We start from the raw sequence: 15,641 nt of genomic DNA, 5'->3' as shown, positions 1-15,641 counted from the left end.
CACAGCCCTCTCTGCACGTTATCCTGTCCAAACCTTGGTGCGGGCTATCTCAGGAACAGGCGACAAGGGCACCAGATGCTTGGCTAACCCCGCTCCTCCGCCACAGGCTGAGGAGGAAAAGGTCTTTTTCACGTGGGATGATCCAAGCCGGGGCCGGGGTCGGCCTAGCCCGAGCATACTTGCTGTAGTAAGGAAGGTCAAGCTCACCTTGGAAAAGTTCGCACCCTCGTGTCGGCTAGCACCACAACAGGCCACTTAGCAAAGTGTTCCCGGGTCACGGCAGGACAGCGGCGTCGCGGGCCAGGTCGACGGCTACCCGAAGTATGACCGCCCCCTTCCCGGCTGCCCGGCAACTTCCGGGCCTGCGCAGACGCCTCCCTGCGCCGCTCGGGGAGCCCCTCCCCCGCGGCCGGCCGTTTCCCGGCATGCTCCGCAGAGGAAGAGACGGAGTTGACAATAACAAACCCAGCCACCGCCGTGTCAGCGGCCCTGCCGAGCTCTCGGCGCTGCCTCGGGGTCCTCCAGTCTCCCGGGCCCCTCGGCTCTGACCGGTCGCGGCCTCCTGTTCCCCGGCCCCCGATCCAGAGCCGAGGGGCCTGATCGCGTCCCTGCACGCCCCGACCCCTCCCTCCCGCCCGGAGTTTGGGGGCCGCGGCAGGCGGGCGCCCGGGACGCCGGAGGTTGTGTCGGTTGGCGGTGCCGAATGGGCGGTTGGTAGCCGCCGCCGAGGACAAGGCGGCGGCGGAAGATGGTGCCGGGTGCCGCCGGCGAAGGAGGAGGCGCAGCCTGGTAAGTGCCGCCGCCGCTCTCGTCCCCTTCCCCCATCTGGGCACGGCGGCCTCGCGGCCGCCCGACACGATGGGCCGGGGACGCGGGGTCCCGGCCGGCCCGCGCGCAGGGCTGTGTGCGCCTGTGGACCCGGGAGCGTCCGGCCGCTGCAGGTGTTGCCCAGCGGCTGTCTTTTCCCACGCGACAGCTCCTTTGGAGATAAAAGTGGCTCGAATCTGTGCCCCACCGGGCTGCGGGAGGTACGGGGCTGCCTGTCACTTTCTCGGCCCGGCCTCCCCTGGGGTCCTTGCCTGTGCGCGCCTCCGGGCAACACCCGGCCGAGGTGCGGGGAGTGGCTGAGGGCGAGAGAGTCTGGAGCCCACCGGGACGCACCTTCACTCGTGGTCACCGCTGCCAGGACTCAGCCCTAATGGTGTGTTGGACTCGGGAAACCGGAGAACGGAGTTGGGTCGAAGCCGAACGAAGCGCATAGAGGAGGAGGAACAGAGAGATGATGTCTTTGTCCCGACCCTAGAGTGAGAGGATCGGTATAAAGTTACTCCTAGTAATGACTCAGCCTCCACACCCCCACTGATAGATTTGGGATGGGGAGTGCAAGCGGATTTCACAACTTCTTGGTAGAAACAAAAATACATTAACAGGAGAAATGGCAGCTTCTGAGTTGAATATCTGTAGTTTCTTTCACCGCCTGGTGGATGTGCTGTGTTTACTGTTAATGGTTTGTAATCTAGTCTTTTCCGTCATGACTCTTAAAGTGTGGTCATACCACGAAGTGGTATAAGCCTGCGTGCCAAGAAAAACTAACGTGCTCCGTGTTGATAAAGAGTCATGGTACTACAAGACTACTACAAGCTAGATGGGAATGTTCTCTTCAATTCTGCTATAAACATAAAAAATGTGACTATTTGCTAACTTTTATTGTGTAATTTCTTCTTTTCTTTCTTTTTTTTGGCGGCTAGCCTGTATGAGGATCCGAACCCTTGACCTTGGTGTTACCAAACTGAGCTAACAGGCCAGCCCTTGCATAGTTTTAAGTTTTAGTGTGTTGATGGGGAATGTGCGATTTATACATAGGTTTGGAAAGTTAGCAGTTTAGGCGGAGACTTAATTTAAATACACTTAAATGTGTGTTTGATCAACAATGTTATTATTATATTTGGATAAATGACACAAAGAGGGTCCTTCTACTTCCGATCAGATGTTACTATTAGAAGCAAAGGGACTATTGAGGGAAGTGGCTGATTTTATTTTTTGGGTTATTGGATGGATAAGTGGACCATTGCTAGGGGTGGGACAATATGTTTGCTTTTTGTATTTAATGTTGTAACAGAATATGGACTGAATGAACATATTTTCTCAGTAATATTCTGTCATGTTTTTATTGTAGTGTTTGTGTTCAAAACCTCTAGGTAGTTTTATGTCGGATGGTTTAGGCACATAGGATGATAAATTTCTGTTGATGGAAACTGGATGTGGACTGAAGCAGTTTTAAAAGTTATTCTATTTAGTCTACTTTGGATCTTTTATGTTAATCAAGTTATGATTATTTATGGGCCTAATACTTCATATGCTGTTGAATGACAGGGAAGACAATGAAGCAGTACTCTTGTCCCTGAAAGAAAGTTTTCCTTTCCCTTGCTGACAAATACAAGGTCAGAACATATGGCAAATCGACTTTCAACAAATCACATTCATAAAGGTCAAAAGAGCAGAGGACACAAGACCTTTCTTTTTGAAAGCCACAATTTTGAACCTAAATTTTGATTATGAAAGCTTGAGAAGAGCTTTTATTTGGCCTTTAATTTTGAAATTGTCTTTAAATTTTTATTCATGCCTTCAGCAAATATTTGAGTACCTATGTGCTTTACTTTGCAGATGTGTATAGCTTATGAATATTTTTTTAAAAAAGAATAGCTAGTAAAATTTTCTCATTCAGGTAATGGTATTCTTTAACTCCTGTTACACTTTTCTTTTGTAATAAATACTGACTCAAGAAATTCAAGTCAAAATCTAGCAATCCCTTTCCACTACACATTCATGGTCCTTTTATTATTACCACAGTGAGACCACTGAACCAGTTACTATGAATAATATGAGTGTTAAAGAAACTGTTCTTGCCATATTAAAAGAAAGAAAATTGGAGTCCTGTATAAAAACAACTTTAATATAGTCATTATTAGATATTGGTATTAAGGAATTTGAGCTTTTATAAGGTATAGGAGGATATTTGGGGGAGAAGAAAAAGTATGAGGAGACATGGAGAAGTCACTTTGCCTCTCTTTAAAAATGTCCCAGCCAGAAAAGAAATTTAAAAAAAAAAATATGTCATAGCAACCTCATAGAGTTTTGACACATTTATTGTATACCAACTATGTGCCAGACACTGTTCTAGAAATGCTGAGGATACAGCAGTATACAAACCAAACTAAAATCCCTATCTTCATTAAAGAAAAAAAAAATGGAGTAAGAGTGATAATTGCTAAGGAGAAAAAATAAAGCAGGGAATGGAGGATATAAAGTGTTGGGGTTTCAACCCCCAGGGGTCAGGAAATGCCTCACTGACTGACTTTTGAATAAAGACCCAAGAGAAGTAAAGGAGGTAGGTGTGGCGAAAGGGCATTTATGGCAGAAGGAATAGAAAATGTGAAGGCTCTGAGATACACGGCATGTACAAGGAAAAATGAAGAGGTTACTGAGACTGGACTGGCATGAGTGAGGGGGAGAGTTGTAGGAGAATGGGGAGGGGCTGTACAGATATTCAGGCTGTGTAGGTTGTAAGTAAGGAAACTAATGTTTTCTCACCCTGAGTGTGCAAAGGCACAGAGATGAGTTCCAGTAAGCCCAACTATGCAGGAAAGCAGTTGGAGCCAAATTCATTCATTCCTGAAATGTTAATTGAATCCCTGCAGTACACTGTTTTGTCTTCAGCAGTGTGACAGTGAACAAGAGGGATGTATGCGAGGGTGTATCTCTATTTATAGGAAATGGTCAACCACTGGAAATTTTAAAGAAGGTAAATGACAAATGCAGATTGCTTTGAGGTGGTGGAATACATACGAGGGTACTTCAAAAAGTTCACAGAAATATTTGTATTACCTTTTAATTCTATTTTTACACAAACTTTTTTTTTTTTTTTAAAGACGACCGGTAAGGGGATCTTAACCCCTGACTTGGTGTTGACAGCACCACGCTCTCCCAAGTGAGCTAACCAGCCATCCCTATATAGGGATCCGAACCTGTGGCCTTGGTGTTATCAGCACCACACTCTCCCAAGTGAGCCACGGGCCGGCCCTTCCACAAACTTTTTGAAGTACCCTCATATAAGGCTAGAGAAACAGTCTGTGAAAAGCTAGGTTGAAGAGTTTTTACCTAACTCTCAGAGATAAAAGGACATAAAGTTTAGTTATCACATTTCTCTGATTCTTTCATTATTATGAACCTAATAAACCTAATTTGCCTGTAAACTGGACCCCTATTGTCCAGATCCCTGGGAGATAGGCATTTTTTCCCAACTTTCTGTAAAGTTAAGGTTCTGATAAATTATTTTTTGCAAGTGTAGTACCTGAATGCCTCCAAGTACGCTTTATTTCGTTGGTTTCTGCTTTCACAGCTGTTTAGTGAGTGTTCTGTGGATTGTGGTATAACACTTTTCCACCCATGATTTTGCTCTTTTGAATTCTATTTCATTGGCTGGTAATTACACTAAGAGATGAAAATAATTGTGATCCATTTTTTTCTTTTTCTTTCTTTTTTTTTTTTTTTTTGATTACTCATTTGGGATTGGCTACATAATTTTTTCCTTTTTATTCCACACAAATAATTGGTCAGTAACTGTCCCTACCATATCTGTTGAAATATTAATTCAGTACCATACTGTTAATGAAGCTAATTCAATATTTGCTATATAGATAATTTTGGTTTTATTATTTTTCTTTTTAAAAATTCTTTTGTTTCTTTATGGGTGTGGATTGGTGGCTTTATAGGGATGGTCTTATTATTTTTTGCTTAGTATCCATTATAAAATAAACAACTAGAAATTTTCACTAAAGTCATGCATTTTATATAGTTTTTATGAATGGCAGGACACCAAAATGTGTAATATATTTACATATACTGATCTTGAAAGATTTCTATATTAATTACGCAGTTCTAGCAAAGTGCATAATAGTGTACATGATGTTATCTCATTTTTATAAAACCAAATGGTCTGTATATATACGTATACTTACTGTATACCCAGGGAAAAAAGTTTCTGAAGGATATAGTACTCCAGACTTTTTCATTTTCGTTTTAAAAGTATTCCTGTTGTGCCATTTTGACCTCCCTGTTTGCGGTCTTTGGACACTAGCTTTCTAAATGCTATCTGCATTCTTTTGGTGCTGTCCTTACGTGAGATTGCTTGTCTAGTTGTAGACAAGGCATACATTTAGGAGACCCTGAACCTAGGTTTTCTTTTTGGGAATGTGAAGAAGATGCATGACCTACTTTTCTTTCCTCTTTTTTTCTCTTCTTTTCTTCCTGGCAGAGAATGGGTAGCATCAGATGGGAAAACATCTGATTGGGAGAGACTGACACCCAGTTTTCAGTCCCTGGGTAACCTATGCACTCCTTTTGTGGTAGGACATGATTTTTTATTGATGCAGCAGCCAGTGACCCCTCAATGCAGTAGAATTGCTAAGAATTGCAATTTTCAGAATTGGAAATGAGGCAAAATTATTCCCAATTGTCTTTTCTTTATGAAGCTTTTCGTCGGCCTCATCTATCTCTTATGTGTTCTATTTGTCTTGAAAGCAACTTGAAGGTATTTGTGTTCCCAGCACCTGGTGATTTTCATTACAGCATTACTTTCAACAATGAAAAACTACAAAACTGACCATCAGGCATCCACTGAATGGGGGCTGGGAGAGAGGTGTCTTGGAATGTACAGTGTCCCTCAAGGATAAGGAGAGACAACTGTATTTGAATCCTAGTTATGTGAAATGTCTGGCTTATGTTCAGTGCTCAAAAAACATTGGGTGAATAATGAATATGTTCTGTTTTGGAGGTCAGAAATTGTCATCTAGGATTTCCCCCTTTTATCTCCTCATACAAGGAAGCTAATTCTGAGTTTGAAATACGTTATAGTTGAAAGTAAGGCTGGAACGACTGAGCTAATAATCATCATGGTGGTAATCACTCAAGAGTAAATTGTAAACTAATCTCCAATTGATAAGTTGGATAAAAGTTTTTTTTATGAGTATGCAAGATGCTTTCTGGTTCTTTTTCTTGTATATGGGCAAGAAAGTCCAGTTGTTACCCTATACTTCTGGCAAAAAATGCAATGGGATCAATATTTTTAAAAATGTATCTTCCCTTCTCCCCCTCATTTATAGCTGATTGTATCTGCAAAAACCTAGGGGGGCAAATATCTTCTCATGATGTGAGATAGGTCTTCCCTCCATGTAAGATAATTCATGCTACCATATATAGCCAATTAAGACTTCTGTAAATTCAGTGGAGGGGAAAAGAGTACTGTGGGCCACCTGTGATTAGGGAAGGTTTCCCAGAAGTGGGAATAGGACCATACTTGGACTTTTAAGGATGAGTAAAATTCAGGTAAGCAGAAGTGGGTACAATTTTACCTGGCAGGAATATGTAAAGTGAGGCTATAGGTTTCACGTAGGGTAGTAGTTGGTGATACTTATAGAAAGATAAACTGGGGTTACTTATGAGGTCCTTGGATGCTGGAGTTTAATTAAAATCGTAATTGCCACCATTTTTTAAGCTTTTAATATATTCCTAGCACTGTAAAAGAGTTTGAAATACATTTTGCTATCCTCCTCACCTACGCTGTGAAAGTTGTCAGTTTAGTTTATAGTTTAGTTATCTGAGCCTTAGTGGAATAAATGGGATTCAAATATGGTAGTCTCCCCTTATCTTCAGGGAATACTGTACATTCCAAGACACCTCTTCCCCACCCCCATTCAGTGGATGCCTGAAAGCCATTTTTGTAATGTTTCATTGTTGAAAGTAATGATGTAATGAAAAGCATTGGGCATATACTTTTATGCACTTATGTCATTATTTGGTTCTAATACATTCCCAGAAGTAGAATTGCTGGTTTGCACATTTTAAATTCTGGTGCATATTGCTAGACTAAATCTTCTTAAAAGTGGTACCATTTTATATTCTCATTGGAAACATGCCAGTGGGCTCACTCTTATCTTATCAACATTTAGTGCTCATTTTAATCATGAGTAGTAATCTGATGGATAAAAAATGGTATCTTGTTGATATTTTAGTTGTCATTTCCTAGTGAGAATGTGCCTCCAGATAGTTTATTTTTCTTTATACCATGGATGACCATTTGTCATAATACCATTGCTTGAAAAATTCATTCTTTCCCCCAATTTGAAATTTTGCCATCATTACATATCTCTGTATGTGCATATAAAGATGTGTTTGGATCTTTTGTTTTGTATGTTATCTGTTTATTAATGCACCACAATCCCACTCTTAACTACTTCAGTTTAGAGTATTTTTGGACAGTTGCTTTCTCCTGTAGTGTCTCAATAAATATAGGCACTTAGTAGTTATTGTCTCAGTGAGTTTAGACAGAGAGTCAAATGATAATTAAGGAAATCTTGTGTCACTTGTTGAGTTACTAACCCATTGCTTTTATCTTGTTTTTTTTTGGGGGGGGGGGGGAGCTGGCCGGTACAGGGATCCGAACTCTTGACATTGGTGTTACACTGCACTTCAATTAACTGAGCTACCTGGCTATTCTAACCCATTACTTTTAACTTAGAATTGGTTTGTGTTAACTTGCGTGATATCTGTAAGGTCTAGTTTTATAAAAATCAAGAAAAGCTTTTTATATAAAACGAGTATAATGTGACATTTTAGGGAATCTTGAATATTTGGTGAAAAGTAATACTTGAAATGCTTATTTATCAGGCTTATATTAGACTTACAAAGTTAATTTCTAATTCCTTCAGCAGCAGTTGGTTTCTATGCTCATTTCTTACAATTACATGCAATAATTTTAGTTCTAGATCATATTGACTCAACCCATTTATGAAATTTAATGGACTTTTCATAAGAGACAGTGTACATAATGAGCAGTTCCAAAGTTGCAAGGTGATAAAAGGATAAGGTCTTTTCAATCATCATTTTCTTAAAAGAAGTCAGTGGTTTACTAAGCTTTTCCTCTTAAGTTTTAGTAAGGTGATCAGTGAGGGTAAATTGGAAGTCTTTAGTTGGAACTTGATTTTACATTTTTTTCTGGTTTTGGTTTTTTGTTTGGTTTTTTGGATTGGCACCTTCTTTGTATGAATTCTTACCCATTACTTCTTAATATAATTTTTGCATACCTCTGTTCATAATATTTAATATATTATCTTGTAATGTTCATTTTATGTGATTGAGCTTTTGAAATGCAAATAACATGTGCTTTTTATTAGTCTTTGGTCACTGGCACACAAAGTAAGTTTTTCTTATTATTCAATGACTGTATGTTAGAACTGGGTTTAATATATAATCCGACTATTTGACACTTTATAGAAGATGGAGGAATCATCTAGTGCACCCCTTTCGTTTTTCAGCTGAGGAAACTGAGATTCGGAAAAATTGGAAAACTTTCTCTCAGGGTCACAGGAGTAACGTGAACTTAGGACTAAAACCGAGATCTCCTCTGCCCAAGTCTTTTTATTTCAGGGTGATCAAATATGTGCTTGGTTACTAATGTCCCTTTTTGCTTAATGTTTTAACAACTACATACAGAGGAGATGTTGGATCATCTTGCTTTGATAGCAAGCATATAGGAATATGTACATAAACTATACATTCTTGTAAATAGAGACAGTATTCCTGTGGATTCTTACTATGAGCCATTTGGTTTCTGATTTCACAGTTTTGGTTCTTATTGTAGTCCTTATCCATGGTTTCGGCCTCAAGCATTTCTTAACTGTCCACCATCTAGGTACTGTAAGTACCGTGGTGTTTCAAAGAGAGGTATAATGCATGACCAGGTTTTCTCTAGTCATTTACAATATAGTTCAGGCAATGTAAGCTTAGTATTCGGCCAAGTAGCAAAAAAAGTAGGGCGGGGGTGTTCATTTATGTTCTGGATACAAACACTGTTTCATTAGTTGGTATTTGAAGCATGTACTATAAGTGCTTAAGGAATTGACAGTCAATAGGTTGGGGAAGACTTTATGACAGAATGTGTGTGAGTTCTTGGTTACAAAATGGAAGCTGTGGAATGACATGAGTAAAGGCATGAAAAAACCAAGGCTTATTCATCTCCTGTCAGAAGATTGGCTTAAATGGTGTGGAGCTTCCTGTAGTGAGCCATAGAAGGGTTGTAATGGGGTGTCAGTCTGAGGAATTTATTCTTAATTGAGTAGATGTAATAAAGCATTTTTAGTTTGAGGAGAAGTAAAATAGGGCCTAAGATTGTTTAGTTGGTGGTGTCCTGCAAGATGGATTTGAGATGGGGAGTGTAGGTAGAAGGAGCTCAAATAGGTAATTGTCAGAGCCCAAGTATATAGTAGTAAGCACTACTGGTACATGAAAAAAGGCTCAACATCACTAGTCTTCAGAGAAATGCAAATCAAAACCACACTGAGATATCATCTCACCCAGTTAGACTGGCCATTATTAAAATGACCAAGATGCTGTTGAGGATGTGGAGAAAGGGAATCTCTTCTACACTGTTGGTGGGACTATCAGTTAGTACAGCCATTATGAAAACAGTATGGACGTTCCTCAGACAACTACAGATAGAACTGCCGAATGTTCCAGCAATTCCACTACTGGGTATATATCTAAAGAAATGGAAATCATCATGTCAAAGGGTTACCTGCACTCCTGTGTTCACCGCAGCTGTATTTACAACAGCCAAAATATGGAATCAACCTATGTCCATTGATGGATGACTGGATAAGGAAAACGTGGTATATACACACAAGGGAATACTACTCAGCCATAAAAAAGAATGAAACTCTGCTATTTGCAGCAATATGGATGAGTCTGAAGAAAATTACGTTAAGTGAAATAAGCCAGACATTGAAAGAGAAATACCACATGTCCTCACTCATAACTGGGTGCTAAGAACGAAGGAAGGGGGAGAAAGAAAGAAACAGAAAGAGAAAAAAACAGAAAGAGAGAAAGAAAGAAAGACCACAACAATACGTTGAACATTCAGAAGCAGAGAACAAACCTAAGGATACTAGAAATGGAGGGGAGGCAGGATGGGGGTTTGGGGAGGGATGGGTTGGGTAAAGGGCATAAAGAAAAATCACAATTTGTAATAATGGCTATGCTTATAATAAATAACAATAATAAAAAATTTTTTAAAAAAGAACTTAATGGGAATAAAGTGGAAGAGAGAGTACACTGACTTACTGTTAGATCTGGGACCAGGGAGTACTTACTCACATACAATGTTAAGCCATATTAAGCCAAGTTATTTACCATTTGATTGTTTGTTTGTTTGTTTTTGTTTGTTTGTTTTAAATATAAAAGCCTGGGAATACAGTGGCTAATAAAGAATCTGCCAAAAATTAGCTACTTGGGTGTGATCTCTATCAGTTATTACTGTTTTTGAACTCTGCTTTGTCATTTACATATCCTAAGAGTACATTTGCTCATGAAACCTTGTTAACTCAATAGATGTTTTTGAGTACTTTGTGTTATGTCACAGAGTTACTTCCTGTCCCTAGATAACATATATGGAATATTTACTGTGATGGAAAGGTGGCAACACATGTGAGCAGAAGTGGGGCCATATCTCTTCTTTGGCTGAGATGGAGTACTTATGTAAGAGAATAATGCAACGCTTTTTCCATTTGATGTTAATATCACAGATCTGGCCCTTTGCACATTGTTGCATAGCCCTTCAAGACAGAGACCGAGTTTTGTCTGTTTTCCTAAGTAGCTGGCTTGTACAAACTGTTTGCCTTATAGATTCTCAATTAGGTGGGTACTTTGGATATCATCAAGGTCAGCTTTTCCCTCAATGTAATGACAGGGCCAGGGAAAGTCAACTCAAGTAAATATTTCATTTTTCACGTGTGTGGTGATTTCTGTTCAACAGTAAGGCTGAGGATATAGTCTGCAAGTAAGAAAACCTTGAAGATCTGTTATCTTTAATATTGGCTAGGTGTTGGTGTAGAATGGAAGTTTGATCTATATGTTTCTGTGTATATGTGCTTGCTTATAGGAAGCTGTGATTTTCATTATATTTGCAATTGCTGCTGTTTCCCTTTATTTAGTAAAGCGTATTTAGTGTTTGTGCCTTGCCATGGGTACAAGGTGGTCACAGAGTCCCTATGTATTAGACAGTAGACATTGTTTGTATATTCTGCTCATATTCATGGATTGGCTGCAAATATAATATCCTGAGGGCTGATATGATATGTTTAGTCCATTCTTAATTTAAGAATATGTTGATGGTTCGCTGAGACTTTGTGAGAAAGAAAATTTCTTAGCTCTGTCTTAAAGCAGTGAAAGACAGCTTTCAGAGTGTTTCAGTACTTTTTATCCATCAACATGAGAAAAGATGACCAATAGGTGCTGGGTATTTAAATAATTTCTAGCATGCATGTAGCTCTTGTATAAGCATTGTGCCAGTAGGTAGGTGTCAGACTAGATATGGTTCTTTACAGTAGCATTTTGTAAAATTGACTTACTTTTATGAAATATCTCCTGGCATTGCTCAAAAAAACACCAAAACCCAGTTTATTGATCACAGCTTCTAGCTATATCATTTTTATCCTGTTGTAGGGACGTGGAACCTCTGGAACTGCTCTACAAGTTTTATTTTTGTATTTCTGTAATTATTTCTTTTGGGAATTAAAAACAAAAACACAGACAATAGAAGAATGAGCCATATTTACGCATTATTTTGTTTCAATACTTATCATCTCATGGCCAGTCTTACTTCACTATATGTCCATCACTTTCCATTCTCTTTTTACTTTGGTTCTGAACATTTTGAGGAAAAGATAATTCCTGCAGTAGCACTGCAAGAAAGATGATATCTCTGCTTTTGAGATGACAACATTGAAATTTGTAGAGAAGTAACTTATCTCAAATCTCCCAACTTGTTAGTGCCAGGATAGGGATTTAAACCAGGTTTGTTAAGTTCTTTCTTTATAGTCAGTTGTTTTTCCTTCTTTTTAGGTCAAATTATAACCAGGGAGGTGGTGTAGTCTGACAGCACCTAAATGTTTTATTTGATTATTACTAATTTCAGTACCTAGACATATTTATTGTTATCATTTTGGCATATTTTTTCCTATAATCTTTTTTTTCTTTGCATTCTTTTTATACAGTTGTGATCATATTGCATGTATGGTTTTTCCTCAACGTTGTAAGCATTATTAAAAATTATTCCATGGCTTTAAAATTCTGTTTTACAATATGAATAAAAGAATGAGTAGTAACAGTATTTCAAATTACTTTCTTATGATGGATTTTTTGGTACAATTACTAGGTTAAGGAAGATGTGAGTTTATAAAACTTTTGCTTACCTACCCCCATGAACACAAGTTGCTTTCCAGACAGGTCATAATTATTTATAGTACATCTCCACCTATAATACGAATGTTATAATGAAAACTTGAATATGATTAAAATATTGTGATCATTTTTCTAGTGTGTTATTGTGGAAATTTGTAAACTTGCAAAAAAGTAGAGAGAATATAATAGTGAACCTAATTGTGTTTTCTTTAATAAGTACCAGCATTTTGCTGATCTTATCTATCCACCACCCAACTAACTGTCCTTTTTTCCTTCTAACCTTTCTTCCTTCTCTTTGTTTTTGCGGGACTAACTTAAAACAAGTATCAGGGTTGGCCTTTAGCTCGGTTAGTTTGAATGTGATGCTGATAACATCAAGGTCCAGGGTGATCCCTATACCATCCATTCCCCTCCCGCCCCCCCCAATTAAAACAAGTATCAAGCATCATTTTACACATTGATTTTTCATAGTTCCTTTGTTTTGTTAACCACAATGCTGTTATTATCCAAACAAAAGTAATAGTAATTCCTTAATATAATCTAATACCCGGTCCATGTTTAGATTTCCATATTTATCTCTCAAATGTCTTTTTATAGTTGTTTTGATTCAGGATCAGAACGGGTCCACACATTACAGATGTTTTCTGTATTTCTTGTATCTCTTTTAATCTATGAAATTCTTCTCTTTTCTTTTTGGAGCCATTTATCTGTTGAAGAGACTAGAGTATTGTCCTTTGGAATGCTCATAATTCTGAATTTAGCTGATTTCTTAGAATAAGGTTTGCTTTTCCTCTATATTTTCCATAAATTGGCAACTATTGGTAGATATAGAGGCTTGATTAAATTCAAATTCAGATTTATTTATTCAGGAAAACTTTATAGATGGGCTTTGTCCATCTGAATCACTTATGTCAGAATGCCACATTTGGAGGAGAGTGACAAGTGATCAGTGTATTCATGTTTTATCAGCCTAGTTTATCCATTATAAATTTATCCTAATTTTTAAACATCTGTTAATGTTCTAGATCCATTATTTCATTGCAAAGTGATCATCTTTTATATTTCATCTACATTCCTAGCTGGAATTTTTCTATATTAATGGATTCTGCCTACTCAACTGTTTGGTCATCCTGAAATATGTTTCATTTAGGAAAGACATGATAAGTGCCTAATTTCTTTTTTTTTTTTTCAGTTTTATAATGGATTCTGTCCTAGCTTACTGAGGTGATGTTTGTTTGTTTTTTAGTTTGTTTGTTTTTTAATATCATTATGAACACATGATTTTTTATGGATTTGACGCTATTCATCTATTTGTAATCATTTTGATGCTGAAACTGTCTCATCATAGCCAGTGGAAGCCATTTGAAGTTGGTTTCTTAAGATGTGAACTTTAGACCTTTAGAATCAGCTATTTCTCCAAAGGTTCCTTTTAGAAACCACAATATGGGTGTGCAATGAATTTAGCCAACTCTATAGTTAGAGGGAACAGTCATCACAAGATTGCCCTCACTTTGGATACCAGCCGTTAAGTTTGGAGGTACCAAGGACCACACTCATTTCAGATCAGGTGACTACAAATTCTCAGGCCCCCATGACCACTGTTTGGGGAATTCACTAGAACAGCTCACAGAAAAGCGCTATACTTAAAATTACAGTTTTGTTATAGCAAAAGCATACAAATTAAAATCAGGCAAAGGGAAGATATGCAGAGAGCAGCGTCTGGAAGAGGTCCAGACTCAGAGCTTCCAGTCGTCATCTCTGGGGGAATCAGTGTTACTTGGCCATGATTAGCATAGAGTATTGCTAACTTGAGAAGCTCATCTGAATCTTTGGTGTCTAGAGTTTTTATTGGGGCGTGATCACATGCTATCTGTATGGCTGACCTTTAATCTCTAGCCTTTCCTAGAGATTGGACTAATTAATGTCTTTAGTCTTCAGTTCCTGGAGATCAAACTGATATCCTTTGTCCTAAAGCCCTCTTCATAAATTACATTGTTAGACTGTCCAGTGGCAAAAGCCACCCAAACAAAAATAATCCTATCAGGCAGGACATTCCAGGGGCCTGAAGGTCATATCCCAGCAGCCAAGGGCAAAGGCCACACCTCTCTTTGGGTAGGTTAATTCTCTAGGTTTGTCACTGCCTTTTTTTCAGCTATGGAATATGTATTTTATGGAAAGAGAAAAATTCCTTGCTTATACTAATATTTCCACAGTATTTTGTATTTATTTATACATTTTATCTCTTTTCTCTGAGACTGAAAATCTTATTTTATAGGTGAAAAATACTGACTTCTTTTTAGATTTGTATTTCTTTCATTACCAAGGAGGTTTCAGATATTTCCCATGTTTGTTAACCATTTGAATTCCCTACTCATGCCCTTTGCCCATTAATTTATTATGGGTTGTTGTGATTTTCTTATTAATTCATATGAACTTTTTTTTTTTCTTTTTTGTGGATGGCCAGCACAGGGAACCAAACCCTTGACTTTGGTGTTACAAGGCCACACTCTAACCAGCTGAGCTAACCAGTCAGTCCCCAGGAAGTCTTCTTAAAAAACTATTAATAACCCTTGTTGTAATATTGTCATATCTCACCAGTTTTGAGGAGAAAGTGAAGTCACATGTTTGGGTATTCAAAATGATGTATGATGTGGGTAGTGGAAAACAACCTCTTTTTTCGTTTTCTGCCCTTTTCCCCCATAAGCCAGAGAAACAGTCATTTCTGTGACTGTTCTGAGTCTATCAGAACTGTTGCAGATGGCATGGGTTTACCAGGAGGCCTTGGTCCGTGACTGTTAGATGCCTGGTAGTAAGTAACTGAGGTATATGTGGTTCTCACTGAAATGACTGCAGTTGCTCAACTTTAGAGCAGGACTCACATACTTTCTCTGTGAAGGACCAGACAGTTAAGCATTTTAGGCTTTGCTGTCCAAGTGGCAAAATTGAAGCTATTATATAGGTGCTTATATAACAAGAGAGAAAATGTCTGCCTGGTCAGTCCCATTTGTCTGGGATGGGCCATTCATGGTGGTGGGCATGCTTTGTGCCCAGCTGCCATCAGTTGAACACTTTGTCTGGACCCAGAGGGGAACCGCCTGAGGGAATGGGCCTGGCAGGCCTATGAGTGGAGGCCAACACCATTTTACTTTCTGCCCAGAAGCTCCCAGATTCTGAGTCACCCCTCTCTTCTTCCTGAAAACAAGGGGGGAGAACAGTAGGCCAGGTGTCCTGTTGGGTCTCCCACTTTAGGGCTGAGATTTTACTCCTTGTTGCCCTGCAGTTGCCAACAGTAGCAATGGAGTCCCCTATGTGTAGGTGGCCCCAGTGTGTACCCGCCCTGGGCAGCA

The 15,641-nt window shown here is 39.1% G+C and overlaps 1 protein-coding gene across 3 annotated transcripts in view; it reads left to right on the top strand.

Annotated features, from left to right (window-relative positions):
* Positions 1-406: 406 nt before the first annotated feature.
* The window catches only part of RB1CC1 (RB1 inducible coiled-coil 1), an 87,093-nt gene continuing 71,858 nt past the window's right edge, over positions 407-15,641 (top strand). For all 3 annotated transcript variants that reach the window (XM_063079476.1, XM_063079475.1, XM_063079474.1), the window contains exon 1: positions 407-789. The gene's annotated coding sequence lies outside the window, so the exon portion shown is untranslated. The remainder of the gene's footprint in view (positions 790-15,641) is intronic.

This window comes from Cynocephalus volans, chromosome 15 (assembly GCF_027409185.1).
Source record: "Cynocephalus volans isolate mCynVol1 chromosome 15, mCynVol1.pri, whole genome shotgun sequence".
NCBI classification, from domain to species: Eukaryota; Metazoa; Chordata; class Mammalia; order Dermoptera; family Cynocephalidae; genus Cynocephalus; species Cynocephalus volans.
This window is presented reverse-complemented; position numbering and strand designations above follow the sequence as displayed.